The sequence below is a fragment of the Falco punctatus genome, assembly GCF_963210335.1.
Source record: "Falco punctatus genome assembly, chromosome: 1".
In the NCBI taxonomy this organism is placed as follows: domain Eukaryota; kingdom Metazoa; phylum Chordata; class Aves; order Falconiformes; family Falconidae; genus Falco; species Falco punctatus.
This window is the reverse complement of record NC_137580.1, coordinates 11060851-11084359: the sequence shown is the minus strand read 5'-3', so window position 1 is coordinate 11084359 and position 23509 is coordinate 11060851. Positions and strand designations below refer to the sequence as shown.

The 23509-nt window shown below is 39.2% G+C and overlaps 1 long non-coding RNA gene across 1 annotated transcript in view; it reads right to left on the bottom strand.

The window, feature by feature from the left end:
• Positions 1-18951, bottom strand: part of LOC308070079 — a 28149-nt gene extending 9198 nt beyond the window's left edge. Inside the window, exon 1 of the long non-coding RNA XR_013930612.1 lies at positions 33-18951. This is a non-coding gene — a long non-coding RNA (uncharacterized lncRNA). The remainder of the gene's footprint in view (positions 1-32) is intronic.
• Between the last annotated feature and the right edge of the window lie 4558 nt (positions 18952-23509).

The window sequence follows — 23509 nt, the reverse complement described above, 5'->3', positions numbered from 1 at the left end:
ATCTGACCAATGCTAAGCTTGTGACTTCTAACCAATATCTGACCAATATCTAAGCTGTCACACCAGTGCATGTTGATTTCCAAAATCCAAATCTAAATCTGAGCTTGGTACTTTTTCCCAGTCTCTGTTGCATTGTTGGTATTTGAAAAATACTGTCATTTCTGATATTCCACAAGGTCAGAAAGCATACGCTATTTAATGAGCCACCCAGGTTGGTGTGGACTTGAAAAAGCCCAGATTTGGATGTATGGGCTAACAGGTCCCGGTGCTGTTCTCTGCTCACCGTGTGGTTAGGGGTGTGCTGCTATTAAATTGAGAGTTTTGGCAGGTCATTTGTCTCTCCTGAGAATGAAAGGTAGAAAAGAAGACATGGTGATTTGAGGCCTAACTGAAGCTGTGTCTAGTAAACATCACAGTTTTGGGGCTCAGGAACTGGACCAGAGGATAGGAAAGAATTGCAGGGTTAGTGAGCTGTAGATGAGGAAAAAAATGAGATGGCATTTAAATTTACCAATCATTTCTGGAAAAAAAAAACAACCCTACAAACCAACGTGCAAAAGAAACCCAGAACAAAACCTTCATGTCTTGGTTTTGTTTGTTGGCATTTTTTTGCTTTCACTGTTTTTGTTTCAATACTTTACTAAGAGCGCTTTATTCAGAATCACACCATTACAACGCAGTTCAGTATTTCTTTTTCTACTTAATCCCATGTCTCCTTTTGCTCCAGCTATTTATTTCCTCGGTGGTATTTAGCTATCTTGGGGTGTAGTCAGGTACTGTGTGTTGAATATTATCTGTCTCAACCTTACTAAGAAAGAGAGGAATTTTGATCTGGAGGGAGAAGGGGGTTTTAGAACCAAGTCCTGTGGAATCAATCTCATAAGTGATTTTGAATCCCAGCATGTCTTTCTTAAATAAAACTTCTACTGACTTCGACAGTTTTCCTTTCATATGCGCTGAGAAATGCCTTATACAATTCAGATCTGGTAAGTTAACTGCAGCCAAATACTATAATCTGATGTTAGAGGAAGCACTTGTATGCAGCATATTCTTTTATACATGTTTATTGAATGTTTAATTTCATAAAAGAAGCAGAGACGACTACTGGGCTTTTTGATATACAATTTAAGTTCCAGGAGAGACTTCCACTTCTCCGAATCGGCTTCCGAAGAGAGACAGAAATATATTGAAGTGAGCAGGAGTGCAATAGGTAAAGCTTAATCAGATATTCAATTTCAGTTCCAGTTGCCCTGAGGATTCTAAGGGTTAAGATAGCTTCGAGAGATCATGTGAATGCGTATGTTACGTATCTATTTTACATTTGTGACATAGAGCCTACTGTATGGCTCAAGGAAATCAATTCACAGTTTTTAGTAAAGTGTCAATGGGACTGACAGGACTATGTGCAAATTAAGAGCGTGTAAGGTGTCTTCCCCCTGTCCAGCAGTTGTTTACCTGGGACTCTGCCAGTGCTGACATGAAGCCTTGTTACTAAACGTGGTTTAAGCCTTGCATATTTACAGCAGAGAAAAATAGTGTGTTAGGACATTTCAATTTTCTGACAAGACACATTTTAATTAAGGGGATGAGATACATGAGAAAGTGGCGATCGTATAGATTGCATGTTGAAAACTCAGCTATTTTTCCCTTAGCAGAGCTGTAGCACAACTGTAAACAGTCCCAGTGGAAACACAAGTGGAAACCAGGGCGCTTCTCAAGTAAGGTATCTCAGTTCAGCTTTTTTTCCCCCTTCCCTGTGCCCAGCCTGTACTTTGACAGGTAACTAACTCTGACAAGCACGCTCCTGTGCTGTGGAAGTGCAGGTCTGAGATTTTGTGAGGGATTATACTTCACCATCTAAGTATTCAAGTCATTAAGGGAGGGAAATTGACTTTTGTTATCATTACCATTTTCCTTGCATTAATTCCTGTGAGTTTGCAGTAACACTGGCAATTCTTACATCATGCTGTGCTGAGAACAGGCAGCCTCCATGAACTAATCTCTCACCACCCACATGCGGCTCAGGAACTGCTCAACACTTCCCAGTTCAAAGCACCTTCAGGCTTCATTTCCACACTTCTTGAGTTCGGCTTGCTCTATAAGTGCCTAAGTGTGCTTTGACAGTAAGGCAGAATTTGCACTAATTGTCCTCTGGAGTGGTTTGAGGCTACGACATGAGAGGGTGAAAGCTGCAAGACAGACAGAAAACCTAGAAATAGCATTGGCTCTTGAGAAAAAGCAAGACGTGAAAGAAAAAAACATGAGTAGTGGCTCAAAGTGCATAGCAGGGCCCCACTGGCTGTATCTCTAAGTGAAACGGTGCGGAGTTCTACCTCAGCTTCTAGAAAAAGTGCACACCTGACCATAAGCTGCAAAGGTTTACAGAGGGGTGCAAATTAATTCTGAGCAAGTGAGCACCAGAATCAGGGAGGAGAATGAAATTAGCAACCTGAGAAAAGCAGGTATGTCAGCATGGTAAGATGTCTGTCTTGCTCCCAGCATTCTGGCTCCTACTTTTCCATTTTTGATACGCACCTTGCTCCTTAGGTTTTAATTGAATTGCCAGTTACTGATGTATAGGAAAGCTTGCCTGGCCGTGATAGACTCACAGGGAGAAATATTTTTTTTCCCTTTGTTCTAGGGTCAATACATTTCCATAAGGAGGATTGGGCAGGCATCTGGTATTCACAGAAGTATTCCTCTTTAAATCTGGACTACTGTCATCTGAGAAACCTGCATGTTAGGAGAGGTTGGTTTAATAGTAAATTCTTTGTTTAATTAATAACAAGAACAAATAACACAATCTTCTTAGTCACTTGATAGATTTTACAGACCAGGCCTGTCCTTATCCCTGGAGTAAAATAATCTACTCCATTTGCAGTTCTGAGCTTTCTCCACAGGAAATTCATACATCAGGTTTCTTTGTAGAAGCCTTGTTAATAGACCTAACCAAGAATGCATTTCCCTTTACAATGTTTCAAGTCTGTCAAAAGGCCTTTCAGACTGTCAAGAACTGTTTCTATTGTAAGTCTGTGTATGCTTTTCTTCAGTGAGGAATTCACATTTCAAACATATTTCTGAGAGGAACTAGGGGCTGTCTTATCCCAAGAGGTCAATGGGCAGATGTATCTATCTAGACCAAATTGCTTCTAAAGCTTACTTGATGACAGGAAAGGAATGCCTTACTATTGAAAAGCTTTGAATGTCTTCACAACTGCCTCTTCAATAACCAGTCAGAATTGATGACTCTTTCAGACATTTGACTTTCCAGGAAAACGTCAGTATCTAAAATAAAATTATGGTACTTAGCCCTCAGCCCTATTCTTTCAGGAGAACACTGTATTTCCATTTCTTTAGTGTGGAAGAATTTGACATTTGCTGTATGGGTCTGATGACCCTTGCTTACTTGTATATGAATGTCTAAGGAGTGCAGAAACTCAAGAATAGCCCAGCACAGAGAGGAATTCAGGACTGAAATTGTCAAAATAGATTTAGGTCTATCTCAGTGCAATACTTCCCAGATATACACATCTTAGTTGCTGCTGATAATCAAGAAAAAAAAATAAAGAAACAAAGGAAAGGAAAGAAGCTTCCAAGAGGAACTGCTCTTACAAAGATAGGACTAATTAGTTTCATGGATTAAGTCTGTAAGCACAAACACTTTTCCATGGCTGGACACCTGATGGAATGGCCTCTCCCTGCTTGCCTGTTTCTCGTTCCATATTTTTTCTCAGTTATGTTTGGGGTAGAAGGGTTGGTTTTTGTTATTTTCTTGTTAGAGATTTTTACACGCTTTGTTTGTGCTTTCAGAGGCTTTGAATGTCTTAAATTTGAAAGACTTTCAATTTAATTGTATACTTTCTCAATATTTAATGCCTTATGCCTCTCTCTACACACACACCCCCCTTTCCTGTTCTTGCCTTCCTTCATCTGCTATCTGCTCTTCTGATTTCCTCCTTTCTTTTGCTTTTCTATTCTTAATTGCTGCTTTTGGAAAGCTGAAGTGAAAAAGGGGCTTAGTCATTCCACAGCAATAACAGGCATCAACTGCAATGTCTCTGAACACCAACCAAGAGCTTATGGAAAGAATGCTTGCTTTTCTCTTTTCTTAAAACTGTGCTTTAAACAGTCTGAGAGTGCATCGTTGTGTTCTTAGGCAAAATGTCTTGAGGTGGTCAGGAAGTGCTGTTACAAGGCATTTTTAGGTCTCTGTAATGCAGTACCACAACACCAATTAGTGAATCTCAATGGAGACAATTGGACAAAATGCCACTTATGTGATCATTATAGGTTAATTTATGAAATTGTAATTTCATGATTCTAAAGTGTTTATTTAAATATATCTTTTAATTTTAAGTACCTAAAGTAATGTGGCAATGCTAGCAGAGAGCTAAAAGAGACCAATATTAATATTTGTGAGGTTGTCTTTGAGTCCTTTTTTTTTTTTTTTTTTTTTTTTTTTTTTCCCTAGGAGCTGGAAATAGGTGAACTTCAGATTGGAGTTACACTGATCCTGTAGGATGATTAGTGCCTTCTGCCACAGAGTTCTTAGATTCCTCAGGCAAGCATTCATGGTTTTGCAGGAGTGACCACTAAATGAACATTTCCTTAGGCTAAGTTCAGCTTATGCTGGACTCTCATGATAAGTAACATGCTTAGCTTGAGGGGAAAGTGAGAGGAATGAGCTTGTTTGGATAAATTTTGCCATTTCACACCAACTTTACCTCTTTCATGCTCTCCCTCCTGCTACTCCTTTACATGCTATCCGTATGTGCATTGACACATTCATGCTGGGAAGAAATGTTCATGCATGTTGGGAAGGCTCTGTGTGTTCATATGCATACTTTCTGCCTTTTCCAGTGCACATTTTCCTCTAGATGATAATCACATTTCATTTGAAGCAGTGGTGCAAAACTCCCAACATTTTTGACATTGGTTGGAGCAGTTTCATGAGAAGCATTTGGGAATGTTAAAATTCTCTGGGAGAATAATGAAAACCTTATAGAATGCTAAAAGCCTCGGTCATCTGTACCCTGACTACATAGTATTGTTACACTGTCTATCCAGAAAGGATAAACACACCTATTTGGAGAGAAGGAAAAAAATAGAGCTGCACATTTTTACCTAAAATCTTCATGTCATCATCTTGATTCAGCAATATGTTGGAAATTCTAACGCGTTTTCAACTGGGAAAGATTAAAACTGAAAATACTAACGGATACTTCCATGTTAAAATTTCTCCACTGCGTTTTAGTGAATGTGTACATTTCAAACTGCAATAGAAGTACAGGACATGGACATTATATCTTTGAATACACTGGGTATGGCATCTGTTGTAGACACAAAGCATAACAGGAGTTAGTGGAGAGAAAATAGCATCTTTATCTGCTGATGAAATTTTAACCTCCAAATTAAACACAAAGTAGGATGACTAAATCATGGATCTTCACTATGGAGTGTGGAACAGTAGAATCAGGAAGCCTGTTGTTTTTGGGTTTTTTTTAATGGGAATTTGGTCAGTGGTGAATGACCTGAGCCTCTCTAAAAATGGATGGATAAAGTTAATTATTAGTAGAGAGGAGCTTGGCATAGAGGAAGGCAGGACATCAGGAATCTCAGACAAATTAAGATTATCTTTTAAAAAGCATCAGAATTTTGGAGTCTTATCCACATCAGACTGTTAGTTCATCTACCTTTACTCTTATTGCTTTACCACTTGACTTGGCAGTTATCCCAACATATAGCTTCTATGCTGGCACACATCAGTATTCAATCTTTTACTTCAAACAATGCAGGAATTATTTTACATCCTTTCCATGTGTTCCTTATTAGCATCTTGAAAGCAGAGGGACCGACCTCCCAGCATTTCCTGCTCAGAAAGCCTTCAGTTCTAAATGTCTAGAGAATATTGGAAAATATTTGTTTATAAACACATTTTTAGAACATAGCTGCATATTCTGAGCCAGGCTGGATGTGAAGGACATTTACAGTTGCCTATATAGCCAGAACTGGAATGTGAGTTGTTTATTAGAGGAAGAAGGGTCTTGAAGAGCCAAATAAAAAGAGAACTGTAAGTTTGATAAAGTTTTGTTTAGTCAAAGTTCTAAATAAATTCCTGAAGGTTTTCTCTTGCTCTCAGCTACTTGACGCCTTTTGATCATTTACAGATGGCTTATGTGGGACTGTTATGAGATCCAAGAGCAAACCTTCTGCAGACTTCCAAGCCACTTCATGCTAATGCCTTACTACAACCCAGTCAATCCAAACAGTAAGTTATAAATCAGATACTTCGAGACATTCTGCTACCATTTTGCAGAATGTAATTCTACTCTTTGGGACCAGCAGATGAGGCTCAACTGGGAATATAGTGTTAGATGTGATTTGTGTGATGTCATTGCTCTGTAGATTAATAACTTAAAGAGTTAAGTTTGCGTGATACTTTGGCTTTATTTTGAACTGCAGATCTGCCGTGCTTTAAAACTCACCATCTAACCTGAAATGCAGATCTCCGCGCAGTTTTCAGTACAGCCAAGAAGTAAAGGGAAGATAATGCCTTTTTATTTAAAGATACTTCAACTGAGACAGGCAAAAAAAAAAAGCTATAGAAAAATAGTTGAAATTTTAAAACTGGTGCATATACATTAAAGACAATTTGTCTGAATGTCAGTTGTGGGATCCTGTATGTGTCATCTTCTAGTCATACCCAAGTGGACTAAAAAGGTTTGTTTAGATAACAGTCTTGGGAGTTTGTGTCATTTCTTTGTTAGTATAAATGCTCAGTCACTCGTTGATGGCCTTGCTGTGGGAACTAGACCTGCTTTTTCAGGGAAGTAAAGATTGTTTTCCAAATCATGTAAAACACATCAGTAGGGCTGTGTTTGCTGAGATTTTGCCTCTATAAAGATATTTGAAACTGGTTAGGACAGGGGCGGGGGGAAGGACTTTCAATTATTCTACTGTGCATAATTTTTATTACTACATCATCATCATCATCAGAACTACAAGAAAAACCTGGCTATGTTATGAGGAAAGATGTCATTATACATTGCTTTTGTATTCAAATATTAAAAGGATTGTTCTGTCTTTTCCCAGGGAATGGCTCTTCCTCATTCAAGAAAACACAACCTGGACAATAAGCATGTCCATAATTTTATGAGGAAGTGCCTAGATTTACCATTCCCACTTTAATTTTTGATTATAAAATGCATTGCCACTTTCCAGCTCAGTTTATGCTGCATTTTAATGATTGCATCCTAAAGATTTTTTCTTCCCATCTTTTTAAAGAACTGCTGTGCTTTTTTATCAGATAATTTTCAAAGTGGCACAATATTTAATTTTATATTTTTTCCCATTTAGAAATTATGACGATCTGAAATTTCTTCAGCTGCAGCTTTTTTCCTGTGTTATGTGGACATCCCAGTACTCAGCAGACAGTTGTAATCGGGGCTTCCAGCATAAATTATTTCATCCAGCCTGGCAAAAACACAGTTGAATATCAAAGGGATATTAACATTTCAGTTTGCCAAGAGTGGCAGATCCGATTCAAAGCTGGCCCAGAAGACTGCAAATAATGGCCTGTTAAAGAAAGGTGACAGATTATTTCATGCTGTGTTTCATGTGCAGTCTAAAAGCATGCTGTGAGACCTGGCTAAAGCTCTAAAGAGGAAAATACATCTTATGGCAATATTCAGCTAACAAAAAGAGAGATAGAGGGATGCATACAAATCTCAGTGCATTCCTTTAGTCCAAATTCATAGACTAGGGTAATAATTAGTAAGGATTTTTGCCTCTTTTTTGGCTCACAAGTGGCTTGCAATCACATTGCAGGGCTGGGCAATATCTTTATTCACGCTTGCTGAATAAGTTCTGTGAATAATTTGTCTCTTCTTGCTTGTTCACAAGCATTTCACCAGTCACAAGGATTTGATACACAAGTCATTTCCTTTGGAAACGCAGGTCACAGACTGTGTCTGCTCCCTTGCTGGATCAGAATGAAGGTTTGGATACAAATTTTTCTGATGATGAATTTAATACTTTCTTTCCATTTGAAGACACTTGCATTTCCCAACAGAACATGGTTCCGTCAATGTTTTTCTGGTCAGCTCTAGTGCTGAATCTCTGAAAAAATAATTAGCTAAAGGCAAACGCAAACCATATGTCTGTACCTGTCTCTATAAAATGACATGCATATACAAATATCCAGGAAGTACTGTAGATCATAGGGGCCCTATTTAGACTAAATAAAAAATGTTTTGGATCTCACCGTTCTTGGAAGGCAGTGCACTGGTCTAGTATGCTAGCCCAGACTATTAATGGAAAATATTTTTTTCCAGTGTGCTTGCCAAAACCCACACTTAGTGGAACTGTAGAGAGGAAACTCGAGAGTGGGTGATGCATGCTATTTCCTATCTTGAGTCTGCCTGTCTGCTCTTGCATCTCCAATAAATCTGAGCAGCAAAACTCTTTGTGCTGTAATAAACTCCTTACATCAGTCCTACAGGGGGATGGGGTAACTTGAGCAGGATCTTTGCAGTTCAAAAAGAAGTAAATGTGTCTTCTTGGTAATGGGAATCAGATTCCTCACTCTGAGTGGGAGGACTCTTTCCTTCAGTGCTTCCTGTGACTGATGCAATTTGTAACCTCCCCCTTGGAGCCCACTGCCAACTTCTTGTCCTGGTTTAGCTTTTCAAACTAAAAATGGGTGCATTCACTTGAGAAATGTGAACAGGGTTGTACATCATTAGCCAGGGTTCAAGGTGTCTTGGCTGCCATGGTTGGTGTAATTTTCAGTGTCATTCAATGCATGTTCACTGATGAGTGAATTTGCATAATAGTTTCTAATGATTTGCTTTGATCAAACCCCAGCAGCCCGTGGCCAAGACACTGGAAGATATGACTAGAGCAGATGAGATGCAGGTGAGAATGTGGTGGGTATTTACAGCCATGTGTGGAAAAGGTGTTAGCTACGTGATCACTGTAAGGGAAATTCAAGGTGTCTGGAAAGGCAGATTGGCACTGAGTAAGGGTGGTGCTAAACCTTCCTCATGCTTCCTCCTTCCTGTTATTTCTGTTGCTATTGATTGGCATTTCCTAGTGTGGTTCTCGCAGGAAGCAACGTCCATGAGTGAGAGCTGGTCCCCTTGCAGGCTGCTCACTGTAGTGGCCTCGGGCTACCAAGACAAGAAGTTACAAACCCTCGCTCTGCACCACAGTGGAGTTCCAGTCAGTTGCACTGTGGTTACCAGCGAGAGGCTTGCCCAAGGCATAGGTATCAGCAGAGATAACAGGTACTCTGTGTACCTCAAGCAAGGAGAGAGAAGATGAAGGCAGCATGGTTCAGGGAACATAGCTGGCAGTGATCTCCTGGGTGCTGAACTGCAGCCACTGAAATTTTCAAGCATTAAGAAAGAACGAGTCAGATTTTCAAACGTGCTTGTATTTAGCAAGGTGTGAAGGGACACATTTGTCATTTATTGAAATAGTAGTCCTGGGGCGCTTTTTTTTTAAAGCAATTTTTTATTGAAGTGGTTATTGCAATAGCTAATCCTTTCAAAAGCATGTTTGTGAGCAGTTTTTTAGGTCACAGAATAGCTAATAATGAAAACATTTGAAAGAAAAAACACATTTTTCTTGCAATATTTTTTCATTATTGAAGCTGGACTATTTTCAAATGACTATGAGCAAAACAACAAACTGAAAAATGAAATAAACTATACTTTACTTGGGAAGAGGATCGTCTATTCACAGGGCAAGTAAGACCCCTGGATGCAATAGTTTTTCATGTGCATGAGAATCTGGTCCGGGAAAAAGTATTTAATGTTATTAATCTCTGAGAACCATTTTGATGATGTCTTTTTTAAGCAGATTGTTTCATATAAATTGAGGGATTTTTTACTAACTCAGCAGTATCTGGGAATGAACTCATGAATACATTCTCACATCTGCCTACACTCATTGATGACAGTTTTCCAATGTCATAGACAAACAACACCTTTTTTCAGTGCTTTTTAGCTTCTGCTTTCTTTTTCTGAGCTTAAACTGAGTTCAAACAGCTACTGAAACATTTTCAGCTGGGAGAGAGGAAGCTATAATAGCATATATCATATGATGGGCTGAATATGCCATTCCCCTTTGAGTTGCAGGAGGAAGAACTTACAATAATAATTGTGGCAGTTTATGGTTATTAAAAGACACAGTCTTAGGGAACTCCTGAGTGTGGGGAAGCAAATTCAGACGTGGTACTGAGAACGCAAGCTTTGTAATTCATTGCATATATGAGGTCCCTAAGAAAAAGGTTGCAGTCAGTGGATAAATCAATATTCCTTTCCTCCACAGAGAGTAACAATTTTTGTGTCTTCACTTCAGAGAGATGATTATAGATATGGTAGGGGAATAGTTTTATCCTTCTGTGACCAGCAAATAACATTTCTTGTTTCTCCTTTGCAAGAGCGATCGGATTCTTTCTTTTGTCAAGTTTTGTTTTTTCCTCATTAATCCAGCAATTGCTTAAGAGAACAGTCTTCACAAGTGCTTTTCCATGAATCTGAAACGATGAAGAAAGATGTTCTTTAGGAAAATAAATATCTGAGCTGTAGACAGGAGTTTTATCATTGTCTGTTACGTAGCACTTGATGCAATGGCACAGGATCAACCGAGAGGCACCTTTTGGTTTGCAGAGACACTCGGACTTATGCTTTACCATCAAAAGCAGCCATCAAAAGCTCAGCTTGCAGCAGATCCCAGGTGAGGTATAGACCTGGCAGTTGCAAAAACCATCTGCTAACTTACAAAGAGCTATTTTGCAGTTTGTTGTATTTAGACACTGGCTAATTCTGGGGACCCTGAAGTACCTTACTTCCACACAGGGATTCGCACCTAGCAAATACTCTAATATTTCAGGGGTATATTGTTCTGCTGTCCATCAATGTGGCAAGACAAGGGCCATGGTGGCACACTCTCTCCCAGTCTCTCTTGCTAGTCCTCCTCATGTGACTGGTGAAAGTAGTACATGTGGGATGTTTCTCCTCTCCCTTCTTCTCCCTGCCCCTTGCCCCAAGGTTGTGATGCAGGAGGAAATGATTTTCAATGATTCTGAGTGAAATCAGATGTGGGAGCCCCTCAATCACCTACGTAAAGCAACACAGTGCGGTGCTTACCAGAGTTATTTCTCAGTCTGTAACTGCACTTAACCCAAGTGATTTGACTACGTGTGTCTGTAAGATTTGGACTTGCACAATAGGCCAGGTAATGAGCTAAATAAATTTTGCAGAGTGTCTTGGTATGTGCTCATGAGTCAAATTAAATGTAATGGGAGTTAGGCATGCATTTCATTAGGGGGACAGAGCCCCAGTTCTCAGGAGTGGTGTGCAGCTTGCCTGAAAAGTGAATGCATTTCTATGTACTGTTGTAAGAGGCTGCTTCAGAACGGAGGGTTGCCATAGCAATACAGAAAAAGTTTAAACAGCTAATACTTCCTACATAGTTGAATAGAGTGGGCCGAGTAGCAGAATCTGAGATCATCAACTTTAGCACAACCAAGTTGATTTAAATTGCATTTATTAGATGTTTTCTTATGTCACACTGGATACTCTACAAGACCTCAAAGTGCGACGCCAGTGTAACACATAATCTGCAGCAGCAGCACTCAAAGGCAGGCACATTTAAGTGGGCTGATGACAGCCGAGTACCACAACTTAAGATGATTCAAACCTTGATGAAGGACCCAGTATGACAGTAAGATGGTAGCCAAGTGATGTTGTGTCCATTTGGAAGAGATAAGAACTTTGATTATGACAGTCCCTTCTGCAGACACCGCTGTAAACTGCATATTATAGAAGGCTGGGAAAAAAGTATAAGGAAACTTGCCACTTTCTCTAAAGCACACACTGTATGACTCTCACTTCTTATTTTTTTTCTTGATTCATTCTGTACCAGTCTTCTGCCACTGAAAACAGCCAGTATTGGATGCTTCCAGAAGCTATACAGAGCAAGGAGATGGTTCTCCCTTCTCTGGTACACCTGTCCAGGAGCTCACTTGTCAGGCAAACTGCATAGTTGACATGTTTATGAGCTGTTTGGGAGGGGGGGCGTTTGTTTTTTTTTGATATTTTTTTTTTGTATTATTATCTAGCTGCTTAAAATCATGAGACTTTTACAGCTTGCTTTTTGATTGACTACCTTGACTAGTTTTGTATTATCAACAAGCTTTGTCTTGCTATTATTAACTGAATTTTTTGATAATTTATGACTGTGTTGAACACTATAGGTCTCAGAACAGATCTTTGTAGGATTTGTGACAGAAAAGATGTTTTATCAGTCATGAAAATGGAATATTTAACCTGTTTCCTGTCTTTAAATAATGATTAATTCACAAGCAGATGCTCTCCTTTTTCCTTTCACATGGAGAAGCATGAATGTGGGATCTTCTCTAAAGGGTTTTTAACTCTAAACTTTGACAAATTCCACTCAGTACTAAATCTGACATCGATTACTAGGGAACCTGGACATTTTCTATACCATTTTTTTCCCAGCTTGGGGAAATAAAATTGCTTGGTTCCTGAGGATAATAGTTTCTCCTTATGATTAAGAACTGTCACAGGTAGTCTATACCCAGATATCTCCCATCAGCGTGTCCAAAATAATCTGAATACTTAGGTCTGGCTTTTCTGAACCTTTGGCTTTGGTGACGTGTTCAGCTGCAGAGACATTACTCCAAGCACAGCAGAGTTAGTAGGCTCAAAAGTTTCACAACAAACACATTGTTCTGAAATAAGTTTGTTATGAAATCACACTGTCTTCAGTGCTGACAGAGGCTATTTCGTTTTTGCTGAATACTGTGCAAAGTAATGAATCCAGCTATGGACTTGCAAAGTTACATTATACAGTCACCCAAGGGGGTTCTCCTTGTCCTTGCTGTGCATACAGAAATGTGCAGTCTAGCAAGTAACTTGTATGTGGCTGCATATTTTATTTTTCCTCTAAACACTGCGCTGTCAAAACGTATCTGTCCTGTCACGTGGAGGACCTGTGTATCAAGTTATAACTAAATCCCTTTGAATATGAATATGATGCCTTAATTACGTTCTTTTTTAAGTTTGTATCTTTTTTCTTTTTTTTGTTGTTGTTTGTTTTAATTATCTTGATTGCTTTTGTTAGTGCATAATGTCTTACAGGCGCTGCCCACAACTTTAAGCGCAAAGAGGCTCATGGATACATGGATGCTTTCATAATCAGCAGCAGCTGTGTTCATTTGTAAGCTGACATGCTTGCATAGCTGGGCCTGATGGTTGGTGACTTTCAAGAGAAATTCAGTTGTTTTTATAAACCATGTATTTCTGCATCATCGTCTGTAAGCTATGGTATGTTTTTCCTTGTCAATACTCACAATGGATCTGCACCTTATTCTTTTGGGTGTTATCCCTGTTTAATGTCACTGTCTTTAAAGCATTTCTAGTTTTTTAATTGTGGTTTCTCTTTGAGATAGTTTCATAAGAGACACATTACAGAAGTTGCATTTTAATGTATGAGCATCTTTGTCTTGATGATCCCCTGAATAGTGATAATACAGAGACTGAGGAGGAAACAAGCTGTCAGCAGATGTGAAATTTTACAATGTGAATAGATTCAGTTCCCTGTCCTTGTTATATCTCTGGGATTGTCAGGAGCGAGATACTACAAAATTACTACAGTGAGATATACATAGATTAAAGGGTGTGTAAGAAGGAAATACACATCTGTCCCCACTTCTGATTTGAACCAAAAATCTAGAGGCAATTAGCTCTTGCTCCTCATCTTTATCATTCTGATGTCCTGTCAGCTGTATTTCCTCAAATGAATAAATAGTTCTTATACCCCCTCTGAATTTTAGAGACATTAGTGAAATCGGTGACATTGTCTCAGAGGATTAGGCAGCCAAAGTGCTTTGGCTTTCAATAAGGGAAAAAACCTTAGGGATACATATTCACTACGGGATTAGCAGAGTCCTCTTTTTTTTTTTTTTTTTTTTTTTTTTTTTTGTCTTGTTTTCCAGATTCCCACTCTCACACCAAGGTACATGTCAGCAAGAAATAATAATATTGCCAGGTCTAGCTAGCTTGCCTTGATTCTGCTCCTGTTTGTGCTTTCTCCTGTTGTAATACTGAGGCATGTTGATATGGCAAGTATTAATAGTCCTCTAGTCACTTCCTGCAAGTCCTCCCTTCCCTGCTACATCCCCAGAAGGACAGCTTGGGGACTAATCAGAGAGCAGCTGAGCTTTACAACATGCAGGAGCCGTCCTCAGAAATTTAGTGACATACCCTCAGGAGCGGCACAGCAGAACACAGAAGCACGGGGATGGCTTTAGAAAGTGTCTGTGAACATCTGCTGCTAAGCCAACCCAGATGCTTGGGCCCCAGTGTCAATTCTCCCAGTTTACGCTATAGTCCAGGCATGTCACAGATCTGCTTTGAGAAGGGGGCTCCAGTTCCTAAGTGATGTCAGGGTATTAGTAAATTTATGATCTCAGCCCACCAGCTTTTGCCCATATCTGGAAGAATCGCTGTAGATGGATGAGCGAGGAAATACTATTTTAGGCAGAGAAAGCTACAAAATCACTGTATTGCTTCTGCTGTGTAAGTTCTATTTTCAAATTGTTATAAAACAGGGAAGCTAGGAACGCTGATTTCTTATGTAATATCTTATAAATTTCCTATTTCTGAAAGGTTGCATAGAAAATACTGCCGCTTGCAGACATATCCCATTAGAAAGTTTAACTGGAAATTACATGCAGTTCTATAAATCTCTGGTTGGTGTATCCCCCAGAATTTGGGCAGGTAATAGTGGTTTTGCTTCTTATTTATGAATCTTCCCATGAGAACTCGGATAGGAGAGATCCCTTCTAATAACACATTTGGCACAGTTCTGAAGAAGCAGATACCAGCAAAGCCTCGCTAAAAAATGAAAATAATATTTCGTCTTTCCCCAGAGCCCTACCACCATGGACAAAAACAGAGAGAAAAGAGTGCAGAATGGTATGGATGTGAAATGTGAGGGTCCTTCAGAAGGCACTCGAAAGAAATAAAAGAACACATTTATATTTTATAACATGTTCCCCAATCACCAAAGAAAAAGAATAAAATTAAGCAATTCCCTATAGACATTCTGTATGATAGCACTGCTTAAATAATTAAAACAGAAGACTTTTTTTGAAAAAACTCAGTGTTCAACTCCCTCCTTCCTTCTGAATGCATTACCCTGACTCACTGGGAGAACTCCGCATGAAGCGGTTTGATGGTATAGTAGCAGCTATTTTTTTTTTTTTTTTGACGTCAGTTTCCTTGTCTCCTCTTTCTCTTATCACCCAGGATTTCACAAGATGATCTGACCGACCGCCTTTGAAAGTCACAGTCCCAGTAACATGGCATTTTCCAGAAGCACACAGACAGGCAGAAGGGGAGGCGAGTGAAAGATAGCAGGATTTCTTTACACAACTGCTCTTTTCTTACAGTTACGTTAGGTGATGTGGGAAACGGGGCACCTTAAGTATACAGCTACTGCACGTGAGACTTTGGGCACTCAGACCCAATTACAAATAACAGCAACTGCGCATCTGATATGCCATTTTAGAAATGTGTGCTCTCTACATGGGTCGGAGTTGAAAGGCCAGCAAAGCATACCAAAACTGCATCACCATAAGGAGAGGAAGGTGCTAGCATTTGCAGCTGTTGTGGTCACTTTGGGTTTACAGTTCGGGATCTCTGGCAAGTCAGAAACTTCATTTCTTAGAAGACCTATGAGAAAAATAGTCACTCCAAGTGTCAGAGAGAGATTGGTTAAGGGTAGAGGGTTTTTTTTTTCTTTTCTTTTTGGTGTTGTTTGATCCAGTGAGCATGGATAGGTAAATTTGGCAGTGAAAGTATTTTCTGTGGTTGCTTTGTGAGATAGCTTGGGTGACTATTTTTCCTTCACAAACAGAAGAGCTGTATCCAGTCAGAGCTTCACAAAGCACAGGTTGGTAGGAATATGCAGAGATTATGAGTAAATAACCAGTGTTTTTTTGATCATCTCTAATCAAGTAATTATGACTTCACCAGAAGACAATAATCAGAAGAAAATAGTAAACGTTCTAATACATACAAAGGAACTAATTTTCTCAGTGAAAACAAACAAGTCCTGTTATGAATATAAACAGCTTTTGGTCTTTGAACTTCCATGTTGGGAATGTTATTTCTCAGATTATATTTTAACCCTGGGTTCGCTGTAGAGCAAATGAGTAACTTTGGGATACGTAGTCCCTTTTGTTATTTTGTGGGTGGGAAAGTAAACTTCCTTAATTTGAAGAGGTGAAGGAGTTACCTCCATAGCTCATTTTCTTTCTTAAAACAGTGCCTGATTAACTGGGAAGGCACCAAGTATCCTCATATGTTTTCTGTTAGGTTTTCTAAGTTACCGAAGAAGGAGCCTTGGGAGCTGATGTGGAATGTGAAGTGTAGACATTCATGCAGTTTCCCCATTATTTATACAATGCAAAATCCAGCATCACTGAAACAGACTAAACAGATTGCCACTCAGACCCCTTGCTACTTGCTCACTCAGCCCCAAATGGAAAACTATAATGAAGAGAAGCAGAATCATGTCTCCTTTCCCATGCTACCTGGAAAAAGCAGATGCTATCCTTTTTTCCTTTTCTTTCTTTGTGCTAGTTCAATTTTCCACCTAAAGAATGTGACAATACATCTGAATTCCTTGTCACACCCAGCTAGAGTTCTTGGGATTTATTTTTCATGTATTGGAAAACCCATATCTGGCCATAGGTTTCTAAAATAGCTTTTTGCCTTCCCACCAATATGCAAGTTATTATACTACCTTTAGCATATTGGAGAAGCCATGGTAATGAAAATATGATTTAGTAGGGATTTTTCTAAAGTTTTTTTCGATGTGACCTTTGCTTAAACTTAGCCTCTCCTCTTTTCATCCCTTGAGAAAATTAAACATGATGCAGTGAGATAGAATTTGGTACAAAGTCATTTGGTAACATTACCATCCAAAGTACTAGCTATTTTTAAGATCTATTATTGCATATTTCACTGCCTCTATCACTTTCCTCTACCTTGAGCTCCACAAGTCAGTCCTGATTATATCTGAAAATCACACACTGGAAATGCGATTCATCTGCTAAATGAACAAACAAGGGAAGGGGAAGCCATAGGAAAAGTCACAGAACAAATACACTTTGCTGGGTTTTTTATTAAGGCTTTTCTTTGGTCACGTGGAAAACTAGGCACCTACATTCATATTATGGAGTAATGGGATTTGAGTGTGAATCTCCAGCGTCTTCTTGATGATGCTTGATGATGATGAATACTTGCACCCCCTGTTGCCTGAAGAAAACAGGATGCATCATGGTACAGTTGGCCCCAGCCCTGCCACGTGATCACTGCAACTTTCCAAGACGGCTGGCAAGCCTCACAGGCCTGTCCACGTTGCCTCCCTTTTAAATAATAGCCTTGCTCTTCGGAAAAGCTGCTCTTGCACAGGGATTTTTAGAAAAAGAAAACAGCTGCTGAAGACTTTGTATTTTCTCATAGTATTGATTACTTTGACCTTAGGAGTATCAGCATTTACATCATATAGGATAGTGTATTTCCCTTTGCTTATATGTTAGTAGTTGATTTTGTAGTTTGCTTTTCTTTATTAAGAGTCAGTGTTTCTCAACACTTATTTTTAGCATGTAGCTCTTTCTAAAAGACTCAAGACAGACAAGATGCCGTCCGTGAAGCTCCCAATGCAAGTTACAATGTAAGCCAATGCAGTAGCTTTCAGGTTTTGGTTTTGCACATAAAATGGTCTCAGAGAGTTTAAGATTAGTAAGGAAAGTAGTAGTAAGAGGGGAATAAGGGAAGACAAGGGTGACAACACGTCTCTCTGGAGAATGTGTGAAGAGGCAAGCCAGTTATGTGGGTTTGGCATATTGAAGGTTTATATCATGGGACAGCAGCTCCCCTTCATAAATCACTGTGATGATACAGAAAACACACATCCTGTTCCTGAATCCAAGGAAGAAAAGCCTACATTTGTTTTTCTTCCCTAAGCATCTTTCCAGATACGTGTTCTCTGGCTACATAATAACTTGAAATGGACCCCAACTAATCTCAGTTTTCAAACATTTGTATTTGAATTTAGAAAACAGTAACCAAAACATAAATAATTCTTAGATAAAGGTCAAAAAGGGATGAAAAGCAAAAGCCTCATAGAAGAAATATATTCAAACTCCTATATGCAGAAGCCAGAGCAGTGATAGTCCACCACTGCTAAGGTGGGTGGATGCCACTTTCAGGACCAGGCTCCTTGAAAACCACCTTTACGGAGACAGTAGAAGAAGAGAGGAGGAAATGCTTTTCTGCAGGCTCATTATCACAAAGCAAGCCCATATATGAGGCTACTTTACTTCATTTCATCTTTTCTGCTTCTATCATGTCTGTATTTTTTATTTGGACTATATTTCTAGGAAGGAGAATAGAAATGATGAGCCCACATACCTAGAACATCAGAAAGATTCTGCAAGCCAACAAAGAGGAAACAGTACTACATATTCAGCACTTCGTGAGGCTCTTCATGCTCCCCTTCTCCAAGATGCCAACTTTTCCCACTCTTGAGTATGACTTCATCCACTATCTAACCTCTACTAGTCCTTTAGCCCTCTGGTCTGAAGCAAACCCACAGGATCATACTCAGTGCTTTTAAATCATGACACCTTGACTTAGGATGCAGGAATCCAGCACAGCCCTAAGAGGTTGATCCGATGCCATCCTGCCAGGCTACACCACCTAGTTCCTGCTTCAGCTTTAGCTTCCCGAATCATCCTCGGTATAGTATTTTGTGACAATATAAGCCTGAAGCCACAAAGGCTGGCTAAGGCCAGATCCTCCTCAGTGAGAAAAGTTTCCAAGTGATTTGATGACTTCTGCACTGAAGTGTCACTGAGGTAAATGGGTTGCCGTTCTCTTGGATTCACAGAGGTATTGGATTCACAGAGGTATGACGAGGGGGGTCTTTTCCCTCTCTTCCTCTCTTGTTGGTTTTTTTTTTTGTTTTTTTTTCTTTTTTTTTTGAAGAGATCAGGCATTCAGAGGTAAATGCTCTCCTTCTGGTTCTGTGAAGAGCTTTTACATTTCAGCGGTCATACCATTGTAATGAGTGAAACCAGCAGACCATCTGGTCCTCTATTTGATCTCTGGTAATGGCCAGTACCAGATGCTTCAGAGGACAGAGCAGCAGCAGAATCCACAGCCGAATAACCAGCCAACAAGAGAAGGGTTTTTTCAGCTTCTGTCAATTAGTGGCTTATTTATGCCTTATAAAGTGGGCATTTTTTATTTCTTGTACTTTTGTTATTCAGTAATCTTATAATTATTCAATAGTAATTTGGTCTTGGATTCTGGGAATACTGATAGTGGAAATATTTCTTATCTTCTTCCACCTTTTTTAGGAGTTCATTTCACTTTTAGAGCTGACAATAGAGAAGATCACAGGATTTTATATTTTATGATGTGAAGGCAGTTTTCAACACAGCATGGCTATCCCAGATAAGTAAGCAGAAATGCAGTCAATTCATTATTTGTTCCAGTGACCATCCTGTTCTTCAGTTCAGACTTGTTGTTTCATCCTAGTTCACAGAAATTTGTTTTTGTACCGATTACAGTAGAAAGCGGAACAAATCTTAATAAATACTACAGCTGGATGTACAAGAGAACCCTGGTTTAGCGGGCCTTGCTTTCTTGAAGGCCAGACATAATAATATTGAACCCTCCTTTGTAATTCAGGATTATTGAGTCCAGTTAGTACCTCAGAGCCCAAAAGCATTGTTGATCTCATCTGTGTCTAACTGCATGCTCCTGCAGCCTGTGTCACAGCAAAGCGCTACCTTCATTACTACCTCCTGGAGGTATTGCTATATAAACTGTTATAATAATTTCTACTTTGCAGATTTTTGCATAAATAAATAGCATCAAGCACAAAGTGGGTTTATTTCAGCCTGTTACTTCCAATGAATGTGTTACGATGCACTGTTTTTGGCCAGGCAGTGGGATGTTCTCAGTCAGTAATGTTTTGTATATTTTACCTTGCTATTTTTAGTTTTTAATCATATCTCTTATCCTTTGTTTTCCCTTTCTTGCCAGAATGGTGAATCTTTGTGTCTCGTAAAAGGAAATTTGATGCACTGTTTGTCTCAGACCTGAATGATTGAGTCAGAACTTTAGGCCAGAGTCTGTATTACACGCACGTGATGGAGAGTCAGAGTTGTGCAACTCCATCTTTCAAAGCAGGCTGTGTGTGAACAAGGTTCAGTGATCAGAAATGGGAACAATGGTGCACTGATCCTGGCTGAGATAGAGCTGATTTCATTCATAGCAGTTCTTACGGTGCTATATGTTAGATCTGCAATCAAAACTGTTTTGGTAACACACTGATGTTTTTAGCTATTGCTGAGCAGTGCTTCCAGAGCATTAAAGCCTTTTCTGCTTCTCACACCACCCCACCACTGAGTAGGCTGGGGGTGCACAAGGAGCTGAGAGGGGACCCAGCCAGGACAGCTGACTCCCGCTGTCCCAAGGGATATGCCATACCATATGATGTTGTGCTCAGTAATAAAAGCTGGGGAAAAAACAGCAAGGGGGGAACGTTTGGAGTTATGGGGTCTGTCTTCCCAAGAAACCATTATGTGTAATGAAAGTGGCTGAACACCTGCCTGCTGATGGAAAGCAATGAATTAATTCCTTATTTTGCTTTGCTTGCACTGTAGCTTTTGCTTTCTCTGCTGAACTGTCTTCATCTTGACCCACAAGTTTCTTCCCTTTTGCCCTTGCCGTTCTGCTCCACCATCCCACCTCAGAGAAGTGGCTGTGTGGAGCTTAGCTGCCTACCCGGCTTAAGCCCCAACAAATGCTCAAAAGTTCAGGTATCCTTCCAAAACAACTATTGACTTCCTTGGCTCGCTTTTATAAATGACTCAAGACTCCCAACTTCCAGAGGTCTTTCAGAGTCTGCTAATTTCTCAGATGTTTTGATCTGCTTTTCCTATCTTTGTGTGCTTTACAATTTTCTCTTCTCATTTTGCTATTCAAAAATAGACCTAACAGTGAAAAGGAATTTTAATTTTTTTTTTTTGGAAGAAGGTTATCTGAGAAAGGGAAGTTCACAAATCAGATCTGCCATCTAGCCAGAAGAGGACTGAAAAGAATTAATATATGGAAAAAGCATGCAGCAGAACATGATTTCACCTAAAGTGCAGAGAACCAGCACATTTATGACGGAATTGCTTTGCAGCTACTTCAGGGAACACAGTATAAAAAATAATCTTATGCACGGAAAGAGAAATAGTTGAAAAGACTGCACATTATTGAAAGTTAACTGCAGAGTCCTAAAGAGTAATTTTGTCAAGTGTATAAGAAAGCTAACAAAGTCAAATAGCTGTGAAGTTTCACTGCTGCTTCATGGCAGAAGCACGATTGATTTGGCTTCATATAGAATTGCACGTTTCAGTAGACCAAAAATTCATGTGTGCTATAGAAAATCACCAGCCTTTTGGACAGGCTTAATGCACAATATGCTATATGGGTATGAATGCAAATTTAGCAGGTTTGAGAGGCTTGTGGCATGCAAGTGTAGGTACAGATCAGTTCTTAGATAATTAAGCATGCAAAGGCTACCTCTGATAGCTGAATTACAAGGTGGTAGCTAGGTACAGCTCTTTCAAACACTGCATAACATGGGCATTTCAGTGTATCAGTCATCTGGCAAAACTTTTCCAGATAACACAGAAATGCTAATGGAATTAGTTATTTTCGTCTTTGCTAAAGACAAACTAACCCTTGTTTTCAGCTAACTTTTGTGAAAATGTATCACTAACTTTTACGAATCACTGCAAGTAGTAGAGGGGGGAAGAAATGAGTAAAAAATAATCTCTTTCCAGTCTGAATATTTACTGTGGCTTGAAAAGACAATTGATTCTCACCATGATTAACTGCAAGAAATCCTAACACAGCAGAAAAGCCAATGACAAATTGGCACAGGGAGGGGAACTGAATGAAAGGAATAGGTTTTCAATATAAGCATAATCTAAAGCACGGCCTCGAGTCACCAGATGGCTCAAGGGATTAGCAATGCTATATAGTCTTTTCACCTTCCTCCTCTGTCCCCTCCCCTTCAAGCAACAGGTTTAAACGTTCAAGTAAGTAACATAAGCATCCAGACAGACACAGCCTAAAAGGTCTTTATCTACAAACAGGCAGCATGGTGAAAGTCATCACTATCTAGTAGCGTTATCTCTGTGAGAAGAATTATATGCTGGGGCTGTGTGAATATTTCTTTGTCGATGAAAAGAAAAAAAAATGATTGGGTTAAATTGAAATCATCTCTTTGAAAAGTTTTTGGTTTATTTTCAGGCCCTTTCAAAGGACAGCATAATGTTTACGCTTGTTTTGTAATTTTTGTTAAAAAAAGAAACAACCCACCATTCTGAAGTGAAAGCAGTGCAGTCTACAAACTGTCACAAATCTCACATTTGTTTACTCCAATTAGGAGGTGAGGGTTACACATAAGCCATAAATCTGTGAACATGCAGAGGGGACCTGATGTTTAATTTTCAGTACACAGAGTGCTCTGTTAGAGATGTTTTGCTGAAGTTTGCTTCTGGTCATATTATTTTCCTAGTGGAACACATGCACATACCATGAAAGTATGATCATGACTGTTAGAAAGTGAAAATCCTTTAGGAAATCTTACACTACTTAAGACAACTTTTTAAGTCACCGTGAGGAAACATGGGGTAAAAAGTGTTGAGGAGTTCTTTTCCCCTATATTTGTAGTGCTTGCTTAGTAGATAAATAAAGGTCTTTAATCCTTGTCATGAGGGCTATAGGCTATGTTTCAACAACGTGGAAATCAATAACCAAAACCATCGATAGTATTCTACATTTAAATTAACAATGCTTATTATAGTAAAAAAAGATCCTAAAGGCTTGGAGGGGTAGTGCCCAGAGGTAAGGCAAAAAGCCACTGAAGCCTATGTACAAATGTAACCCGGAATACTGTGCCATTTATTCTCGTGTGGTGGTACTTTAATTAAAAAAATATATGCCTAGCTTGGATTTTCAGATGGTCATACTCTGCTAACTTTTAGCTATAGTCTTAAATTGCTCTCTCTTTTCTTCAGTACAAGTAATATTTTAGCTTCTATGCAAGATAAATGCAGAAGAAGAAAAAAAAGCTAGTTGAGTTTAATGACCTGATTTTATGCTACAGCTTTGATAAGACTCTACTTTCCTCCTCTTACTTTACTTGCCTTCTGATGCCTATTTTTTCAGGCAGTTGCAGCACAGTGCATGATTTATACTTCAGATGCTAAAGTATTTATTTTCATATATGTTCAGGCAAGCTTGTAATGTTCTTTGTAAATATATCATTATATATATACACCTTTCAAGGTAATATATTGGCCCCACTGACGTCACTGGCAAAACTTTTTTGG